The sequence below is a fragment of the Mauremys mutica genome, chromosome 3, assembly GCF_020497125.1.
Source record: "Mauremys mutica isolate MM-2020 ecotype Southern chromosome 3, ASM2049712v1, whole genome shotgun sequence".
Lineage (NCBI taxonomy): Eukaryota > Metazoa > Chordata > Testudines > Geoemydidae > Mauremys > Mauremys mutica.
Window position 1 is genome coordinate 33,968,105 of NC_059074.1, and position 21,998 is coordinate 33,990,102.

At 45.4% G+C, this 21,998-nt stretch overlaps 2 long non-coding RNA genes across 7 annotated transcripts in view; both read left to right on the top strand.

Annotated features, from left to right (window-relative positions):
- LOC123366256 overlaps positions 1-21,998 on the top strand; it is a 59,746-nt gene that overhangs the window by 6,528 nt on the left and 31,220 nt on the right. For all 6 annotated transcript variants that reach the window (XR_006577990.1, XR_006577986.1, XR_006577991.1 and 3 more), the window contains 2 exons: positions 8,903-8,980; positions 11,357-11,515. This is a non-coding gene — a long non-coding RNA (uncharacterized LOC123366256). The remainder of the gene's footprint in view (positions 1-8,902; positions 8,981-11,356; positions 11,516-21,998) is intronic.
- Positions 11-6,226, top strand: LOC123366257. Its single transcript, XR_006577992.1, has 3 exons — positions 11-1,408; positions 2,205-2,364; positions 5,087-6,226. It is a non-coding gene; the product is annotated as an uncharacterized LOC123366257 (long non-coding RNA).

A 21,998-nucleotide genomic window follows, 5' to 3' on the forward strand; every position in this document is an offset into this window, starting at 1 on the left:
CCTACAGGTAGAAGCCAATTAGACCTTTAATTTCTACACTGATTAGCTTGCTACCTGCAAAACTAAAACTTGAGTAAGTACATAATTATCTTTATAGTTGCCAAGGGAATAATGGAGAATATTTTAAGCCTCTCCAAGAGTTAACCTCTGTATCCTACAATTGGTTTTCTCCTTTAGGTTATTGGTTCAAATTCAATTCAGGTTGATAGTGAGTCACAGTTGTTGATGGCCTAGATGAAATGACTTGGTTTGCTCAGTACAGTTCTAGTGGACAGATGCTGATAACACAAAAGCCAGCATAATAAATGGCACTAACTGGTACCCGTCTTGGCAGTCTAAAGAGAGGAAATTGCATGAGAATGGAGAATGAACCAACTGCCCCTGCAGGTTTGTTCCTCCAGGTCAGATTTAAGGCATAGTTGGTGGTGGGTAGAAGCTTGCTCTCCAGCTGGTCAAGATATGCCTATTCCTTGTGGATTTCATTCCCCAGGGCTATAAAATCTAAAAATACCGTACTGGAAAAAAACATGAAAATCTCCCATGACATCAACTAACGATCTTTGGGGTTTTTCAAGTAGCCAAGTAAATTGTTGAGCTGCCTCTAAGGTTGATGAGATATAACCTCATTTATATAACCAATAAATTATACAGTGGTTGACAGTCTGAGCCTATGAAAAAGTGTTTTGCTTTAACTACTTAAGAATAGCTACCAGATCTTGGCTATGGTGTAGAATCCTGAACAGCCTTTGGCAGGTCTGGTGCGGGTGCCCCTGTGTGCTACGTGGTGCCAAATTCTTACAATCTTTGGGGATGAAGGAATTCACCCAGGAAACACTCCATGGCACAGATCAATTCCAACACCTTTATTAGCATGGACTGAAGTCCATTGTAATTGAAGAAAACAGTCAATGGGAGTATGATAGAAATCCAATATGCCTAAAAGGAACTCTTCTTCATCAGTCACAAGCCATCTTGATGCCCCTCCAGCTGGCTCCTAGATTAAGGTATCTCCTTCTCTTTCTGCAGCAGCTAATTCTTGTGTGTGGTACACCTCATAGGGCCACACACTCAGACTGCTTCTTGGGCCTGTCCCCCCGGTCCTGAGCTCAGGCTCTGTTTGGTTTTGCTGTCCCTGCAGCAGGAGCATGTGCTTTCTCCAGCAGCACATGCAGTCCTTTCTCCAGTTGTGTCCCCCTTCTCCAATTGCAGGACAGCCGAAAGAAGCGGTGGGATTTTTTGCCAGGTCTGCAGATAACAAGGGCTCTACAGTGGTTGGAGAGGCCAACTTCTGTATGAAGCTCACCTGAGGTCCAGGGAGATGGTCAGCCTTCACTGCATTGCTGCTGATCTGTTGAAGGGGGCGGTGTATGTAGCAGAAGGGAGGAAGATTTAATCAGCTTTTTGGAAGGTACACAAATATATCCTGGCAAGCTTAAAGGCATGTCTGTATCTCCCTCTCATAACATTAAAAATAGTTCTTTTTCACCATTAAACCCCCTTGTCTCTGAATCAGCAGCACATGGGGCCATGTCTACAGAGCTTTTTATAAGCCATTTTGAAACCAAATGTACAGCTTGCATCTTATAGCATCTGGCCACCATGCTACATCCTGCCAGTAACAAATAACTAGTCAGTTATTTAAAAATAAGTTAGTGTATAATGTCTCTAGCTTCTCAGCCCCATCAAGACACCTGTGCTGACACTGAGGTTGTAAATGCACTCCCCACAATAACTTCCAGCATTTAACAGTGTACAGATGTGTGTGAAAAGGAGCTCAGGTCTTTTTAAGTGCTTCAAGATTTGACACAATCTAATACAATTTACTTAGCACTAGATTGTGTCGACCTTTATGCATACTGAATAGCATCTACCTCTGCAGGTAGTCCCAGTGAAGCATCAGAATCTGGCCCATCAGCTGCAGTTAGGTATGACCCATACAGTGCACTATATCTGGCATTATTTCCTTTCTATCCATTGAGACAGAGCGATTTGACATGTATCCCGATATCCCATGTCTGTCTTTTGGAAGCCCTGTTCACACAGCTTGATTCCATTTGTATTCTTGAGGAGGCCAGTTAGGTGGAAGATGTATCTGTCAAACACATGTGTATTCTGGACAGCAGCCCTTTTACGGGTCACGCCTTGAAACATTACTAATTTGATTTCAAAGTGGTCCATTACAAAATGCCTTTTGTATTTTTTAGACCTCAAGAGAAGTGCCTCAGTTGGAAATTTTGAAATACTGCATCTGCTGTAGTGACAGACCCTTCCTTGGAACAGACCTGAGAATCAGTCATGTCTTTGTCTAGGAGTTCTGCGCCTCTTCTGGAGGAGTCCCCTGATGTGAGAGGGGAATGGCTGAATGTGTGTAAAAGTTCCAAGGGACAGAAACTTAGTGATCCAGAGCATCCATATGATGTTCAAAGCTGTCGAGCAACCTTGGGGAAAGGATGGAAATTTAACTCTTGTTTGTCTATCCTGAGTTCTGAAACTGGGATTTTAGATATCAAGAAACTTGATATACACTAGGTCTGTGCAGTCTTTGGCAGAGCATGTTGCAGCATGCTGCTCTCTCTGATACAATCTTGCACACTGTTAATATTAGCTCGGCATTAGGAATCTGTCTTCTTAACTACTACAGTGATAGGCACATTCAGCTACCACTCTCATGGATGTGGTATGAGAATCCAGATGGACAGCTGGAAATAATCTAGGGCCAAGATTTAAGTGTTAGGTTGGGCACCCAGACACTGAGGTACCCCAGAACTGGAGGCCACTTTTGAAAAATTTGGTCACAGCTTCCACTTTTGTTTGGTCACATTTGCAAAATTAAATGAATCCATTGCCTCAACCCGATGGTTATTTATCTTTGGCCCTCAGTGTTACTTAAAATATGAATAAAAATATCTTCTGCCCCATACATTAGCTCCTGCAACTGCATTTAAGAAATGCTGGTTTCATACATTTGTTATAGCTTTTTCGCAGCCTCAGCTGCATCAGTATATGCAGTTAGGGTTGCAAATGATAAAACCCCATAGTTGCTCATAGACTGAACACTATCTATGCACATTAAAGCCAATAATACCAGCCTAAGTGGCATTCAGTACAAATAGAGTCAGGGAGACTCTAACTCAGTACCGCTGTGTGCCAGAACAGAGGTCATTTAATTTCATGTTATGTTGCATAGTTTTGAAGTGACATGTGTTGAATTAGTTTTTCCCACTAAATGAACTATAACAAGTATTGCACTAATTGGCTCTGGTGAAATTCCGGCAAAAGAGAGATGAAATCTTTCCAAAATAATATTCTGCTAGAGAAATAAGTACAACAAAGATTAGTGCCTCTGTCGTCAAGCTTATGTAATTACAAAAATAGGGGTTTTGGCCCTTCTAAATGACAGCTTGTAGAAGGCATCACTGTTTTATATATGAAATGTCCATCTCTGTAGTCTTCAAATGTCTGAAAAAATGGGCTCAAGAGAGTGTGTGATCACAGTAGCTTATCTTCTAGACCTAAATCCTTGTTTCCTGCTATTCTCAGTGAGGCCATAGGCCGTGCCCGGTTCTCTCCCACCTTAGAGCTCTTGTCTCCTGTCCAAAATCCAGACTTTGGAGCACATCCATGCTGGCTCTGAGATGGGTGCAAGGACAAAGGCGAGGCGGCTTGCATGCGCTCAATACTGGTGCTGTCAGGGGCTGGTTTGGGCCCTTAACTTGTTGCTCTGGCTGCCTATGGGCCCCACATAGCCAGGCGATAACTTGGGCACAGGGACTCTCTGGGAATACATTGACATGCCCTTCCCTGTTCCCCCCCGAACCACTTTGGAATGTCCCTGACAGGGTGAGCACAGAGTAAGCCGACTGCGGTTGGCACAGAAGCTCCTTGTGGTATTTTTTCATGCAGACTCTTATACTGGGAGTAGTCATCTTCCTCTCATGTGCCAAACCATCCCTCTTCCCCCATTTAAACCCCTGCCTGGCCTGGCACTGTTTGCTCCAGAGCTTCAGCCTGATCTTTTCACAGATCCCTTTTATATCTTATGCTGAGAGCTCCTTGTCTTTCTAGATGCTTGTAAAGCATTGTGCAAATCTGGAACCCAACTGTATTCTCTATGAAATAAATGGGAATTTTGCTTTTGACTTCAATGTGGGGAGAGGGGAGTAGGATGGGGCACTATATAAATAACGAATTATTCTGCATGGAGTCAAAATCCTTGGTGAGGCATGACCTGTGTGCTTCTTTACCGTCCTGCATAAGCTTTGCCTGCTAAAAATTAATGATCACTTAGGCCAATTGCAGGCCAAATCTTGTTGTCTCTATTTAGGCAATACTGCCAGTGACATCAACTAGGTAAAACTCCTTTTGAATGGAAAGAGAAAAATCAGAAGAATGTATTTGATCTACAATACTCTTCTTGCTGTTGCCCCTGATAGTCAGACTTTTTGAAGCCCTAGAAAAAGGAGACAATTAGAGTTGGTTTGCAGGCACAAATTGGCTTATCCTGCAGTCACACAGTAAAGATAACCAGAAGTGAGCCTGGTTCATTTCCTTTGGAGTCCAGCTTTTCTGGATGGCTGACTATACTGGATGGCATCACCTGTATTGCATGCCACTCCCACTTAACAACACACATTGCACAAGGATACTTCTGTGCATACAGGTAGTAAATATTTTAACACTTAGCTGATCTATTGCCTGTTTGGGTTGTCAGTCATATAACATTACTTAACCAAGGACATCTAAACTTAAATAAACACATTTTAAAAAAGATGGGGGAGGGCAGAAAGAGGCCAGATGCTTGCTAGCTTAAATGACACAATGAAATAGATTGCATTATACAATCTACAGCCCACCATCTCCCACAATGCTGGAGATGTCTGGCTGCTCCCCTCCACTCTGCAGCTCACAGAAGTGGATCATAGGATTGGCTCTGCCCCCTTTGTTCCTGCTTGCCACTAGATTCTTTGCCTCTGCGGCAGCGGGTCAGCTGGTGGTTACACTGCTCCTGTGCCTTTTATTTCTTCCCCTGTGTGTTTTTTTTCCTTTTTCTTTCAGGCTGTGATAAATAGCTTTTTTTTTGTTGCAGGCTTCTTTCCTCTGTCCTGGCATGGTCAAAATCACCAGGCTGCTTAAATCTACCCAGCAACTCCTTGCTGGCACCTCTGCCCCCATATAGGCAGAGCAGAGCAGTCAAGACAGCAACAGGTCAAATCCAAGCAGTGCTCCATTTGTGAGGCAGCCTTCCTGGGTTCAGCAGACAGTGTGTTGTGCCCAGCTTTCACCCATCCAGCCAAACCTAACTGTTACGTCTCAGGGCTATGTGGGGTCCCCTCCCCACCAAAGCAGCTGTGATTCCACATGGGGAAAAATGGATTAGGAAGCCCAAAGCAGAGTAGGGACAGGCCCTAATGACAAGAAAGGCTCTAGCCAGCCAGCTCGGGTAGGTCCCAAGGTACCCCCGGGAGACCAAACTAGGGAGACTTGTGGGACCACAAATCCTTCCATCCCCATGTTAAAGTCAGTCCTAAGTGCACTGGGAAAAGAATCATAGTTTACAGGTTCCCTCCTTATTGGAAAAAAACTAGACAAGATGGTGGCTGACAAAGCAGCAAAATCTAAGCACTCCCTCCCATCATCACTAAGTGCTCTGAGGAGGGAATACAGACCTGCCTTCAGACAGAGGTGCTCCTTTCAGCCCTTGTCCTCACAGAGGTACCAGCAAAGGGACAATAGATTCTCCAAAGGAGGTGAGGTTTAGGCAGAAATCCCCTGGGGAGCTGTCTTCCCCCTCCCCACTGCAATCCACTTTATGGCAAAGACCACAGAAGCTTCCACCCAGAACTAAAGCCAGGAGGCAGAATTTCCCATTTCCTGGAGGAATGGTTTGCATCAATCATGAACAAGTGAGGAAAGGGAGATAGTGAGCCAGGGATAATTCCCTGAGCTGCAGTGAGACACTATACCTCAAAATAGCACCCTGGAACCCCCACATTCACAGTGTGATATGATTATATGTTTTGTACAATGCATGCACCCCAATATTCATTATTGTCATGCAATTAGGGATATATTTTGTACAAAGTATGCATTGTGAGGTATCATTCTAAAAGTCTTGTTCTACTGGACATTAAGATCTCATTGAATTGTATGTGCTATTGTCGTATGTGAAGTTATGAAGTTTGGCTATGTACGTATTACAGAAACATGTGAGGTTGAAAACACCCACAAGCAGGTAGAACAGTGGACCAAGTGTTAAACCCATATACTAGCCAGATTTGACCAGGGCAGGACGGTACTGCTCTGGGGTCCTAGACTGGGAGGCTGGTGGCTAGAGAGCCTGCATATGACTGCAGCTGTGTGTGTTCCTACGTGTGTGAATGCTGTGTGTGTTCCTACCTGTGTGAAAGTGCAAGCTTGGAGGGCTTTGCAACTTGTCACAGCAGCACAGTGTCAGAGGGAGCCCAGGCTGGTGGATCAGAGAGCTCACAGATGCTGCAAACAGAACACTATTAAGAGCAGACACCTGACACACGATGGTGCTGGGCAGAAGACCTTTGTTGATGCCATCTTGGAAAAATCCAAAATGGTTGAAATTCCTGGCTTTCTAGAATCAACACCATGCTCTTGGCACCAGCTGCTGACTCTGGCCCAAAGAGAGGAATACACTTTTAGTGTTGATATTCTCTTCTATGAAAATAAAATCCTAGTGACTTTGGAGGACAAGTCAGAAATACTACTAATTCCCTCTCAACAAGCAGCCTGTTACTTGAAGCCAGTTTGGGTCCTGATGGAGAAAAGGACCTTGTGAGAGATTGCCCAGTCTCCATGGAAACTGAAGCAGAGGCTCCAATTTCAGCTCTACCAGCTCTGAAAATCAAGGTCTCCTTGGCCAGTGGAAAGTTATCAGTATTACTCTGGCCTTCTCTCAGTGTATTTTCTGGACCACCTTCCCTAGGAAAGGAAAGGCACAGAGGAGATCCTGTGGCCATCTGTGTGATAAGGCATCTGTCCCCAGGGATCTGGGTCTGTCTCCCTGGTGAAGTATTTTGGTCTCTTCACATTCATTTGATTCGTGAACAGGTTGGCTGAAGGGAGACCGAATGTGTACACAATTAAATCAAAAACCTCCTGATTCAGGCACCACTCAGAGTTGTTGACCATGTGCCCGCTGAGCCAGTCCACCTTTTGGTTCAAGTCCCCTTTTATGTGGATCGCTCTGAGAGAAAGGAGAAACTGCTCTGTCCACATCATTGTTTCCATTGCTTCCACATGTAGTCCTGGGATCTTCATTCCTCCTGGGTTGTTCACACATGCAACTGTAGTCGTGTTGTCAGACTGAACCAGGAAACGGCACCCCTTCTAGACAGGTCTGGAACTGTCACAGAGCCAGTTTGACCTCTTTCAGCTCTAGAATTTACATGTTGTGAGCTCTTTCTTCTGTGCTCCAGAGGCCTTGATCCATTCAGGTCCCAGATTTGTTTCCCAGCCTTTCGGGCTGGTATCGGTTGTGAGAACTAAGGGGTCTGGAGGGCATATGGACATGCCTCTGCAGATGTTGCTTTGGGCAGGCCACAATTTTAGGGAGCTGAGCACCTGCATCAGGGCCCATACTTGATCCTTCATGCATTCCGGGGAGTGATCCCACACCCTTAGGATGAAGGCTTGAAGATGCCTTACGTGTGATTGTGCCCATGGAGTGATCCCTATACAAAGCACCAGGGCCTAGCAGTTGAAGACATAGCCCTATGGTAGGCCTCCTGAAGCTCCAGAACACAGTGATAATATCCTGGATTATCTGAAACCTTTCCCGTGATGGGTAAATCATTGTAGTCGAGGTGTCTGTGTCTACTCCCAGGTGAGTTATTCTGGTCCATGGAATCAAGGAACTTTTCCTGGCATCGATTATGTAGCCATGTGCCTGCAGGAGATTCAGCATTTGAGTCATGACTCTGTGTGTTGCAACCTGGGATGGAGCTCTGAACAGGATGTTATTTAGGAATGGGTACAAGTGGGTACACTGCGACATGAAAAACTGGCTATGATCACCATCATCACCTGTGTAAAGACCCTGGGGGTGGAAGACAGGCCAAACGGGAGTGTTAGGTACTCTTGGAATTATTAATAATAGTTGAAATTATTAATATTGATATGGGAATCCACCAAACACTAATTTAGCCATAAATTCCTTTATTAAATCCAAAGGCCAAATGGTATTTATACAATTGCTCTGAACATGCCTAAAAAGCCTAACTAATAAGCAATTTACTACACCCATTACAGTAATAAAATATTTATAAACATTTGATCAAGATACTTATAAATGGACTAAACCCAGCGGTGCTTAAAACCCATATTGGTTGGCTCCAATGTGGTCAGGCAAGTATTAGCAATGAACCTTTTAGAGTTTACTTTTTATACCCTTTAACAAACAAGTGACGTCATTGCCAATGACTGACTTCAGCTAAAAAACAATGCAAGACAGTTCACCCTTATTTTCAATCTTAATCCAGATAAGATTTACAACCTTCTTTCTTCACAAGGCCTTTCCTCCCCTCCTTCATGCTGCTCAACTGTTTTCCAGTGCTGGATTAACATAGTCTTTAAAACTGGTGTATGGGTTGGGGAAGGGCCATGTTGGCTCATTTTAAGACAGATTCTCTTTTTGTCTTATTTAAAATCATCTGCAGTCACCCTTACCAGTCAGAGGTCTTCTTTTTAGAAACTTTCCTTATCTCATTAATTATTTTTTGAAATAGACGTCAACCCTACATCATTTCTTCTGTCCTCAGAACTTACTATATTCAAGGTCTTCCTTCTACTTGCTAGTCAGGGCCTTTCTTTACAACACATATATATTTTCTTAGCCAAACTTTAACTCTTAAATTTCATATTTATCCTACAGGTACTGATAGTGCTTCCCGCTGCAAGCAAATCTCAGAAGTCTGTGGTGGCAATATGGAAGTAAGATGGGAATATGGAGGTAAGCATCTGCCAGATCCACTGAAGTCAGGAAGTCCCTTTGCAACAGGGATGACACTACAGAGGTCAGAGTCTCAATACAAAATCTCATTTACTTCATACAGTTTAACCTGTTGAGGTCAAGAATGGTTCTGATTGCTCCTGTGCATTTCTGAACAACAAAGAAGATGGAGTATGAACTTTTCTTCAGAGAGAACACTGTCTATCACTCCCATATCCAGAGATATTTCATACTGGATCATGTTGCTGATAATGTTGCATATGGGAGACCAGATGAAGAATGGAGTGGGGTCTGCATGTCACATCCCCCGTGGTACAACCTAGATTGTGGAACCACTGAGTCCCCTTAAACTCTTCAGCCAGGACTGTGTCTCACAGTGCTATGTTAGTGACAAGCAGCAACCCCCTCCTGGTGCTGTGATCACTCAGCCATCAACATGTTCATGCACACAACCCAGTTGAGTTGCATGAATGCTCTCTAAGTAACTCATGAAGTATTCACCGGGAGACTCCAGCCAATTCCCCCAGCCCCCAAGCCTTGGCCCACAGTGACATCTTATACTGCTCAAAACATTTTCTTGAACAGTGAAAGCTCATTAATTAGTTCACTCCTTCGTAAAAGGATAGGAGACATGCACCAGTCTTTGTAATCTGAGCAGATTCCCCAAGCACTTTAGACAAGCTCACCGGTAGCACTTTAGACAAGCTCACCGGTAAGGATAAAACATTAAAATAGGTTTATTAACTACAATAAAGATTTTAAGTGATTATAAGTATTAGGCACAGAGGTCAAAGTTGATTACATAAGAAATAAAAATAGAATCACAGTCTAAATTCTAAACTTTAACAGATTAAGCAAGGTTTGATTTCTAACCCCACTGGATGTTCCAGGCAGTTTACAGTTCTTAATACACAGGCTGAATTCTCTTCTCAGCCTGGGACCAATATCTCTATTTCAAAGTCTTTGTCTTCCAAACAATCTTCCAGGTGTTGGGATGGGGGAGGAGAGAGGCCAAGTGGTGATGTCACTGTCCCTCTTTTATACTTTATTCCAGCTGCTAGAAAGTTCCTTGCTGTGTCACATGAGTTATACTGCCCCTATCGTGTACATGCCCTCTGAGGAATCTCTGGGAGGGCCATTGGGAGAGTGGATTATTCTTAATGGGCCATCAGAGCCTGTCTGGCCAATCTATGTAAATCTGTCTTGTCAGTATTAGTTGCTCCTTTGTTGTCACTGAAAGGCTAGCTGTGGGCATTTCCCACTTACCATAAGGCATGTATGACAGGTTCCCTCAGGGTCTCCCAGGCAGAAAACCCACAGGTAACCAGGTTTCTTAGAATCATCTGGCTAGCCAGGCAGGTAGGTAGACCACTCTTCCCAAAATGGGACCTACTGCTTGTGTTGAGAACCTTGACAAGCAGTTTCTTTGACTTCAGTGTCAGAATTCTACGTGTCCATCAAAGCTTGCTCTCTGACAGCCATCATGTCCACTGGGCAAGGGTCGGAGCTGGCAGCCTTAGCTATGCAGGAGCCTTACTGCATGTTCCATGAAGACAAGCAGTGCTTAGAAATCCAAAATAATTTCTTCTTAAGGTGAACTCTTCCTTCCATGCTTCCCAAGAGGTTTTTCTTCCCTCATTCTGCCTAAGACCACAACATCTGACTGAAAAGATGTGGCACACCTTTGAAAATCTACCTCAAAAATACAGTATCCGTGAGATGGTCACGTGTCCTGTTCTTGTCCTGCCATCCAAAATGCCAAGCACTTGGACTTTCCAGGTCCTCCATTGCTAGATGGCCTAGGCTATGTATTATGGAGGGTTACAAGACATCCAAGATCCCTGCTCCAGAAGGGATCAAAGTGTACTTTGAGATCCCTAGCAAACTTGTGGACAGAGCAAGCAAGTGCATCCAGATCCGTGATATGCAAAGCAGCCTCTTGGTCAACAGCTAATGCCTCAATTAAGCACTGTCTGTCATCTGAAGAGATCTCCTTTGGCAGGAAGGTGCTACAGGCAGCAGCCAAGAAATAATATTGCCCTTTGCACAGTTCTTTCAAAGGGGGGGGGGCAGTACTTTCTTTCTCTTTGTCCTGCTCACTTCTTCCATAACTCTCTCTACATCTGTTCATTGCTCACTACTTCTCAGACATCTAGAATTGTGGGAAATGCTAGTTTGCACAGCAGAAAATTTCTTACCGATAATTTCCTTTCTGCTAGTTGCATCTCCCACAATTCTACTCACTCTAGATGGCTATAAGCCAAAGGTCCGCTATTAAGTGGGATCATTATCATGTGGCTGTTTCGTGCGTTGTGTATAGTTACTTCATTAACTCTGGAGTATTTGCTAATAATAATGTCACAAGTTTTTCCACAGTTTTTCAATAACCCACCTGGTAGCAACTGGCAGTAAAAGGGGCGTGGTCAGGGCACATGATGCCAAATCCTTGATCTGCCTCTGTGAGCTGCAGAGTGGATGGGAGCAGCCAGATGTCTAGAATGTTGGGAGATGCTGCTAGCAGAATGGAAATTATTGGTAAGAAATTTTCCTTTATGCTGCTCTAACTTGTTTTGATAGATCATGTTTACAGTATTTTACTACCACTTGGTATTTAACTGAATAATGTTCTGCTACTTGTCAATATATGGGAATGGAGTTTATGTACATGCTTTCATAATTATGATATTCAGCTTATCAATATTTCATCAAATATCAAAATACTTAATTTATAATCACATCAAATTTAGTGCCAAGAACTAAACAAAATTGTTTCTGGAATACTTCAGATGCAGTTCTTATTTTCTTCTCTAAAAAACTACGAATTTTCTCACAGTTAAAGATATTAAGCTTCTCAAAATAAAGCTTCAATAATATAAACCTAATTTAATGCTTTCATGACAATAAGAGCCTGAAGTTATTATACCCTAGAGTTTAAAAGCATATGTCGTACAACTGGGTATCTCATCTGACAGTTCAACACTTTTTTGATTGCATCTTTGCTACGTGTAGGTCCTGATATGATGCCCGTTAAAGTAAACGGAAAGACTGCCATTGACTTCAGTGGACATTGGTGTAGGCCTCCAGCGGGAAGAGTAACACAATTGTCTCTTCTTTTTGCTTGGTTATAGACTTTTGTATAATTGCATGCACAGAATGCTACTTCCTTTAATTGACCCTAGCATATGTGAGAGAAAGGGCCTTATCCTACCCATTGTCTATCAATCTGTTTCTCTTATATGGACCCTGTCATCATGGCAGTTGCACATTGGGTTCTGAGGATGGTCAGAGCAGTGCAGAAGTGGGCATGGAGTAGCTCAACAGAAGCTGAGTGGTTGAAACACTCAGGGCCGCTGAGAGCGGGTTTGGGCTCTGGTGAAAATTTTTTTCCGGGCCTCCCAGCTAAGGGCGGACCAGCTAAACAGGCCGGGGAAGCCGGGCCCTGTTAATTTGTGCTGGCTCCCCACCCCCCTAGTGGCCCTGGAACACTTGGAGTTGCTGAAGTGGGCTTGAAGCTGATGTGAGATCCTGGGCCTGACCGAGGTCCTGTTAGAGCTGTCAGCTTGTAGTTTGGTTTGGCCTGTGTGGTCTGTTTAAGGTTCTTTAGGACCAACTTTCAGAGCCATTCCTCCCTGTATCATCCTTAAAGTTGTTGGTGTGGCATAATAAAGTGATCATGACAGGGTTAACCGAATTACCCGGAATGTTATGAGATGGAGCCATACTCCACCCTTCCCTTACTTCCTGCTTTAGTTAGTGGGAGTTCTCCCCGCCACAACTCTGTTACCATTCAGTTAAGTAATGCAGCAGTTTCTCAGCCAGAAGCCCTGATTTTTGTTGAACTGAGCAGCCCCTTTACAAAATGTGGACACACAGACTCCTCCCCTGGGTACGTAACCCGACAGCCACAACAACACTATACAGGTGTCCATTAGAGTGGAAGCACCCATTCAGGATTCCAGCTGTACTCTGGAGCTGAGGGTTAACACTAAAGCAGATAGCTGTATCCAGCTCCATGCTCAAGAGCTCATTGGGGTCAATGTGTATAAATTTGGATAGTTGTACCCAACCCTTGATTCTTCACATGGCATTAGAAGGGCCCTAGCATGTCTAGCACAGCTCTAATTTCAGATTTGCATGCTAATTGTAGGAAGCACGAGGCCCTGGGTTACATAAACTCGTGTGCATGACATTTGAGATGAACATGTGACCTAATGATGCCTTTATTTGAATGAGGGATCATGATCAAACAATGCACCTTACTTGTTCTCTCTTATTGTATATAATTTCTCAATCCAAGAAAATTTAGTGTAACCACCACAAAACCATCCCCCAAATTTATATTGTGTTAATATAACATTCTGGATGACCTTATACCTGGACAACTGTCAGAAAAATCAAAATTATATATTTTCCACATTAACCTTAACTTTGCCACCCTGAACTTGTTTTAAAGCATCAGATATGATACAAAATAGTATATTTGCACAAATGGGCTGTGAGAACAATAACTTTGGATTTCCTGACTTTGTGTTCATGTAAAATCTCAATCATAACATTGCACAGACATAGCTTTTTCATTTACTTTTACCTATCTGATGACAATGTCCACAACTGACCCTCTTATCGGCTGAATGTTGATATATTGGTCTTTTATTTTGACAGCTGTCTCTTTCTCCCCTAGCGGTTGATTCTTTAGGACTTCAGTACTTTCCAGGTTGCCCAAACTGCCCTTTAATTTACCATTTCTAAGGGGATAACCATTGTGAAGATGGCTTTCTTATCCCTAATAAAAGCCATAATAATGTGCTCAGGATGAATTATCTCTCCATTACTGTTCCTTTCAAACTAGATGCCATATAGTACACTTGATATAAATGTGTAGCTTTTATTGGAATTGCATGCCCCAGATTGAGGACAGTATATGACCCATTTGGCCTTGTCCTTTCCTGCTCCCTTTGATTTCAAAGGGAGCAGGATCGTGTCATTAGCTTGTATAGCTGACATACCATAGAAAGGGAGACAGGTACTACAGCAATTCTGGAGGTGGTGTCAAAGCTATTGTATTTTTTTTATTGAATCAGTTGAAAAGACTCTACTTATTATTCGAGGAGGTCTGAACAGATTAGAAGTTATGCTTGAGGTGGGCACTTGTTACTACTGAAAATAGCTGTGGAGTCTCCAGGGAATCTACTCAGCTATGTCACATCTGTGTTAAAAAGAAACAAACCTCAACTGTGCTGAAGAACTTTGGCCTTGTCTACACTACAAGACTATTTCGAATCTACTTAAGTCGAATTTGTGGATTCGACCTTATGAAGTCGAATTTGTGTATCCACAGTAAATACACTAATTCGAATTTCTGAGTCCACAGTAACGGGGCTGGCGTCGACTTTGGAAGCGGTGCACTGTGGGAAGCTATCCCACAGTTCCCGCAGTCCCCGCTGCCCATTGGAATGCTGGGTAGAGCTCCCAATGCCTCCTGGGGGAAAAATGTGTCGAGGGTGCTTTTGGGTAACTGTTGTCATTGAACCGTCAATCACGCCCTCCCTCCCTGAAAGCTCCGGCGGGAAATCTGTTCGCGCCCTTCTCTGGTCGGTTACAGCGCGGACGCCACAGCACTGCGAGCATGGAGCCCGCTGCGATCATCGCTGCACTTATGGCCGTTGTCAACTCCTCGCACCTTATCGTCCACCTCTTCCACAGTCAGCTGCTGAGAAATCGGGCGAGGAGGCTCCGGCAGCGCGGTGAGGACAGGAATTCACAGAGTGGCGCAGACCTCTCACAAAGCAGGGTACGCCGCGCCGTGGAGATCATGGTGGCAATGGGTCAAGTTCATGGTGTGGAACGGCGATTCTGGGCCCGGGAAACAAGCACGGACTGGTGGGACCGCATAGTGCTGCAGGTCTGGGATGAATCACAGTGGCTGCGAAACTTCAGGATGCGTAAGGGCACTTTCCTTGAACTCTGTGACTTGCTGTCCCCTGCCCTGAAGCGCCAGGACACCCGGATGCGAGCAGCCCTGAGTGTGCAGAAGCGAGTGGCCATAGCCCTCTGGAAACTTGCAACGCCAGACAGCTACCGGTCAGTAGCGAACCACTTTGGCGTGGGCAAATCTACCGTGGGGGTTGCTGTGATTGAAGTAGCCCACGCAATCGTTGAGCAACTTCTCTCAAAGGTAGTGACTCTCGGAAACGTCCAGGACATCATAGATGGCTTCGCCGCGATGGGATTCTCAAACTGCGGTGGGGCTATAGATGGGACTCACATCCCTATCCTGGCACCAGCCCACCAGGCCAGCGAGTACATTAACCGAAAGGGCTACTTTTCAATGGTGCTGCAAGCACTGGTAGACCATAGGGGACGTTTTACCAACATCTTCGTTGGGTGGGCGGGCAAGGTTCATGACGCGCGTGTGTTCAGGAACTCTGGTCTGTTTAGACGCCTCCAGGCAGGTACTTTCTTCCCGGACCACAAACTAACGGTTGGGGATGTGCAGATGCCTACAGTGATCCTCGGGGACCCAGCCTACCCGCTAATGCCCTGGCTCATGAAGCCCTATACAGGCACCTTGGACAGAGAGAAGGAACTCTTCAACTACCGGCTGAGCAAGTGCAGAATGGTGGTGGAGTGTGCTTTCGGACGTCTCAAGGGGAGATGGCGGAGCTTACTGACTTGCTCGGACATCAGCGAAAAGAATATCCCCGTAGTTATTGCTGCTTGCTGTGTGCTACACAATCTCTGTGAGAGCAAGGGCGAGACCTTTTTGTCCGGATGGGAGGTTGAGGCAAATCGCCTGGCTGCAGTTTACGCTCAGCCAGACACCCGTGCCGAGAGAATATCCCAGTGGGAAGCGCTGTGTATCCGGGAGGCTTTGAAAGCAAGTTTCCTCGGAGAGCAGGGTAACCTATGACTCTCCACTTGCTTTCAAGAGAAACTGACCCTGGGCCTGTGTCTGTATGTGTCGATTTCGATCTGCGGTTAGATACCCCGTTCTCCAAGTTTCCCCCACTTCCAAAGCACGTTTTAAAGCAAATTAATTGTTACACTCATTATTAATAAATCTTTGTTTTACTTTGCATTTCTGTTCAGGTGTTGAAACATGGATGCATACTGTGCTGGGCACGGTGTGCACTGATGTACAGACCGCTTGTTCCATAGAGGAATGACATCCTCCTGCTCCTACATAGGTCTCTGGGGTGGGGGACGGTTGCAAGTGGTTGTGCATGAAGGGGAGGGTTTGCAGGAAGGGGTGGGTTTGCAGGAAGGGGCGAGTGGTGCCTTCTTTGGATAGGGATTTGGATGACGGCAGTGGGCTGCGGGTTTGGGCGTAGGAAGGGGTGAGGGGTGTGGGGGAAGGGTGAGTATCTGTCCGTGGATGAGGGCTCTTGTTGGGGCTCAGGGCAGCGGAGAGGCTCGGTGCTACGGTGGAAGTGCATGGTAAGGGCAGCGTGCCTTAACATTAAGGGGGTGGCAGGCGCTAGGACCCTGGACAAGCATACACATCACAGAATGACCCGGGGCAGCATACACCACACAGAGTGACCCTGGTGCCTACTGACTGCAGTGTGTGTGTGCCCTGCAGTTGATCATGGCCCCAAGTCTGTACCCTGGTAATGTAGGCTATACCGTGCAATTATAAATCCCCTCCCCCCCCCCATACACAAAAAAATCCTCTGACACGAAAGACGTGACCGAAACAGTGAATAACAGCAAACAGCTTTTAATAACCTAATACACAGTGGGGGGATGAAACTTGGATTTGGGACTGGGTGAGCCTGTAAGGGAAGCACTTCTACAAATGTATAGCGTGAGAGGTGTGTGGTACATTAGCGCTATGCAGTGGTGCAGTGACAGTTCTCACGGCCCCTACCGCCCCTCCGTCTTGTACTTTTGGGTGGGGGGGGGCAGGACTTCTTGGCAGGGGAGGGCGGTTGCAGATACACTGCAGGGGGTCTCTGTCCTCCTGCCTGCGGTCCTGCAGAACATCAACAAGGCGCCGGAGTGTGTCCGTTTGCTCCCTCATTAGGCCAAGCAGCGTTTGAGTCGCCTGCTGGTCTTCCTGCCGCCAGCTATCCTCCCGTTCGATGTGTGTGTGATGCTGTTGACATAGGGTCTCCCTCCACTGTCTCTGCTCTGACGCCTCGGCTCTGGAGCAGGCCATCAGTTCCACAAACATCTCGTCCCTAGTCTTTTTCTTTCGCCGCCTAATCTGCGCCAGCCTCTGCGAGGGGGATGCCGGGGCAGTCCGGGAAAGAGCCGAAGCTGTGTGATGGGAAAAGTAACTGATTTCCTTGAACAGATACATGTTTGCGAACAGTGAACACAGTCTAGTCAGTTTCTCTGAACAAGACCATACAGGGCAACAAGTCTCACGAGATCTCAGGACAAGTTCGAGATTTCGGAATACGCTCTCATTGGCTGCGGCATTGCACAGGAGAGCGGACAAGTGGGGAGAGACAGCTGAATCCGTCTAGCAGACAGTCCTGGTAAGCCTTACAGTACATTCTGCTTATCAGTTAATGGATAGCTGTGCCCTCCCGCTAAAGGCAATCTGGAAATCATATACTCTGACCCTTTTCCAGCCACTCCCGCCAGTGCACGGGAAAGATCAATGTATGCTTTTCCTATGTGGCCTACAACACGTGGCTGTTAAGCGAGGGTCATTGTTATGCAAAGTAAAAGTCAACCATTCACAACAGTAACAATACACTAATTGCCCTAATTAGATGCAGCATTTCATGAACGAGATCACCCTGATGCGGGTCCCTCGGAGTCACAAAGAGCGGATGCTAAGGGAAGCCCTGCAGAGACCAGGACCATATGCGGCCATGCTTGTGGAGGCGATGATTCCCATCTACATAAGGATGTCCTGGCGCGGAAGAGTGTGCTTCCACGGAGCACCCAACAAGGCACCTCTCCCCAGGAACCTCCTGCGGAGGCTTTTTGAGGACCTAAATGAGACCTTTCTTGAATTGTCCCTGGAGGATTATTGTTCAATCCCTATATGTGTGGACCTACTTTTCATATAGTTTTTCATTGAAAATTTTATATATAGCATTTCTATTTTTTTATACCTGTTTTATAAAAAATAAATGTTTACATGTTTATAGCACTTACCGCCTGATCCTTCCCCTGAATCAGAGTCCGGGTTAACGGCCGGGGAGGGTTGGTAGGGGATCTCTGTGAGGGTGATGAAGAGATCCTGGCTGTCAGGGAAAGCGGTTTTGTGTTCGCTGTCGCCTGCGCCGTCCTCCACAGACCCTTCCTCATCTTCCCCATCGGCGAACATCGAGGAGGAACTGTCCAGGTTCACTATGCCATCCACTGAGTCCACGGTCACTGGTGGGGCAGTGGTGGCAGACCCACCTAGAATGGCATGCAGTGCCTCGTAGAAGCGGCATGTCTGGGGCCGGGCTCCGGAGCATCCGTTTGCCGCTCTGACTTTTTGGTAGCCTTGTCTCAGGTCCTTGATTTTCATGCGGCACTGCATTGCATCCCGGCTGTATCCTTTCTCTATCATTGCTTTGGAGACCTTCTCGAAGGTCTTTGCATTCCGCTTGCTGGAGCGCAGCTCCGACAGCACAGACTCCTCGCCCCACAGATCAGATCCAGGACTTCCCGGTCTGTCCATGCTGGGGACCTCTTTCTATTCTTGGATTGGCCGGACTCCTCTGCTGGAGAGCTCTGCATCGTTGCAGGTGCTGCGGAGCTCGCCCTGATGTCCAGCCAGGACGTCAGATTCAAAGTGCCCAGACAGGAAAATGAATTCAAATTTTCCCGGGTCATTTCCTGTGTGGCTGGTCAGAGAATCCAAGCTCCGACTGCTGTCCAGAGCGTCAACAGAGTGGTGCACTGTGGGATAGCTCCCGGAGCTACTAAGTTCGATTTGCATCCACACCTAGCCTAATTCGAGCTAGCCATGTCGAATTTAGCGTTACTCCACCTGTCGGGGTGGAGTACCGAATTCGAACTAAAGAGCCCTCTAGTTCGAATTAAATGGCTTCCTGGTGTGGACGGTTGAGCGGTTAGTTCGAATTAACGCTGCTAAATTCGAATTAAAGTCCTAGTGTAGACCAGGCCTTTGATAACTTTAACAAAGCCAGTTCAGTCTGACTGCCTGATTTATCAGTTTCAAAGGTACAGAGCTCTTTTTCCAGATGTAAATAAGGCTTCGGGATATGAGAAGTTAACATGCTCATTCACACTTGTACCAAGAACCCAAAGAACTAATGAAAATGTTAAAGGATATCTCTCAGGGTGTGGCAGGGATGTGTGTGGTGGTAGGCACAATGCAAATATTTTTCACTCCTGAATTCTAAATTTAGAATTAGGGGTGCAATAGTGCTCGTGAGTGTGGCATACTGGGGGCCTTACTCTTCACTGCTTTGCACCTTGGGTTGCCATTCACACCAGTGCAAAGTGGCTGCAACATGCTCCTAAAACAGAATGACAATGTCTTAGATTATCTTTGCAAAGGTGTCTGTGGTGACCCAAGGTGCAAGGAAGTGGAGAATTGGACCCTCTGTGTTATTGTTTAGGCATAATCAGTAGGCTGAGATCCAGATGAGGAAATTTTCTCTATATGTTGTAACTCTACTACACAACCCACTCAGCAGCTGCTCTGTCTAATTGTTGTTTTGTTGTTTTCTTTTGCCAAAATCTTTACTTTGTGGCTGTTTGAAAGAGATCTTTACAACTAACAACTAAAAAGGCTTTCTTAAAATGTGTAATTGCTACTTATGAAAAATGCCATATGAACAGCATTTGACTTCAAAGAATGGGAGCTCTGGTTCAAGCTCACTCATGCCGCTCTTATCTTCTCCTAATATGTCCCCACCCTGACATGAAAGAACCATCTCTAGTGGTGTGAGGCTATTAGGTCAATCTGTGTGATAGTTCAGTCCATGTCCTGTCAAGTGAGGCTTTGGCTACACTTGCATTTCAAAGCGCTGCCGCGGCAGCGCTTTGAAGCGCTAAGTGTAGTCAAAGCGCCAGCGCTGGGAGAAAACTCTCCCAGCGCTGTCCGTACTCCACCTCCCTGTGGGGAATAACGGACAGCGCTGGGAGTGCGGCTCCCAGCGCTGGGGCTTTGACTACACTGGCGCTTTGTAGCGCCGCAATTTGCAGCGCTGCAGAGGGTGTGTTTTCACACCCTGCTGCAGCGCTGCAAATTTGTAAGTGTAGCCAAGCCCTGACTATCAACAAGGCTTCTAAATTGACTTACTCTTTGAGACATGTAGCACCAATTCATTTCATATAGGTCCCTGTCACAGATGGGACTTCCCTGTAGCACTCCTTGCAGGGCTCAGAATGGTGCTGCAGGCGCTCCTTGCCTTAGTCCATAAGTTTGGCAACCAGCTCGAAGTCAGCTCAGTATAAGTCTCCAAAGAGTTAAATAAAGATAACAAAGCTCAGAATTTGTCTGTCTGCACCTTTCAACAAAAAAACAAAACTCAAAGGCAAGTGTTTAGTTGCAGTGCTTGAGGGAAAGGCCCTGACCTGGCCTTGGGGGAACATCTCCTCCATCTCAGTCTCACCCTGCCCCACCCCTGAGAAGAAGCAGACAAGCCTTCTTAACTGGCCTGTTGGCTGCTGATTGGACAATGTCTTCTCCTGGCCCTTTTAGGCCTCTTGAGGACTACATTTTGTTGGTAGGCCAATCTGAGTAGTTTTCCTTGAATGAGGTGGTGTCAGGCTGCTGATGCCTCCAGTAAGGGCAGAGTAGGCCTGATGATCCTGTCACAGTCCCCACAAAGCATCAGATAGATGGCAATCACATTAATTAGATCACTGTGCCAGATTCTCTCCTAGTGGTGATGAAATTCCACTGACATTGATTAGTATTAGTAGTACTGCAGTAGTGTTCTGAAGGTCCAGTCAGGATCAGAGCCTCATTGTGCTAGTGTATACATAGGATCCACAGACCCAGCTCTAAAGAATTTTCAATGTAATTTGAAGCAAGACAACAAGTGAATGGATAACATACGGCATAGGATGGGTTAATGGTAATAAGATCACAGTTACATAGGTTAGCTGTGTGTACAACTTGATTAATCTGAATCATCTGAAAATTCTTAAAAATATCATCAGCCCTCTCCAACAGTCCTCAACGTAGCCATTACAGTTGGTACATTTCTTGTAGGGTTTACACCAGAGGTGGGTTTAGAGGAGTATTTGAAGGAAGGGGAGCAGTGGCCTTATAGATTAGTCTAGGAAAGGCATTCCATAAGAAATTAGTGGACTGTTAACCACTAGGTCTGAATTCATCCCACAGAATAGAGTAGTTAGATCACTAGTCCATATCACTGCCCATAAAGAATTTCTTTTTAGCAGCATTTTGTCCTATCTAATTTTGAATGTGCCTAAAAACATGCTTCCTCCACCTACTTTGGGAGATACTTTGCAAGCTAACATTAATTTCATTCTATTGCTCCTAGTTAAACCCTCTTTTCTTATACTACCTAAAATAATCAATCTCCTTCTGTGATCTTTACATCCTTCAATATTTGTAGACTCTTATCGCTTTTAATCACTGCCAGCCTGAGCCAGATCTGAACTGATGACCTAGAGGTGAAAAGCTCTGTCTTCCATTACTGACCCCAAGAGAAATAGATTGCCCTTCCCCACCCCCTTTTCATCTAAAGAAAATTATTTTTCTGTACAGGCTCTTTTTCTTCCATGATTGCTCTCTTTGTCAAGAGCTTTTGTAATGATTTTCTCATGGTTCAATCCTGAATGATGCACTGATCACCTGCATCAAAGACAAAGAGAGCTGAAGTAGCTGAACTGCCTGCAGCATTGGATACTTACTCACCAACATGTTCTTTAGGATAGAGGTAGGCTAGATAACAGTGTAAATAATAACTCTCATTTCTCTTGCGGTAGAGACATTTTAAATGGAAGACTCACAAACTGGAATTTTAGCGGTGAGCGTTTCTGTGTTATTTTGGTTGATAATAGCTTTTCCTTAATTCTGAGAATTGATCTTTAATATGTGACTGGGCAAATGTGGTTCTAT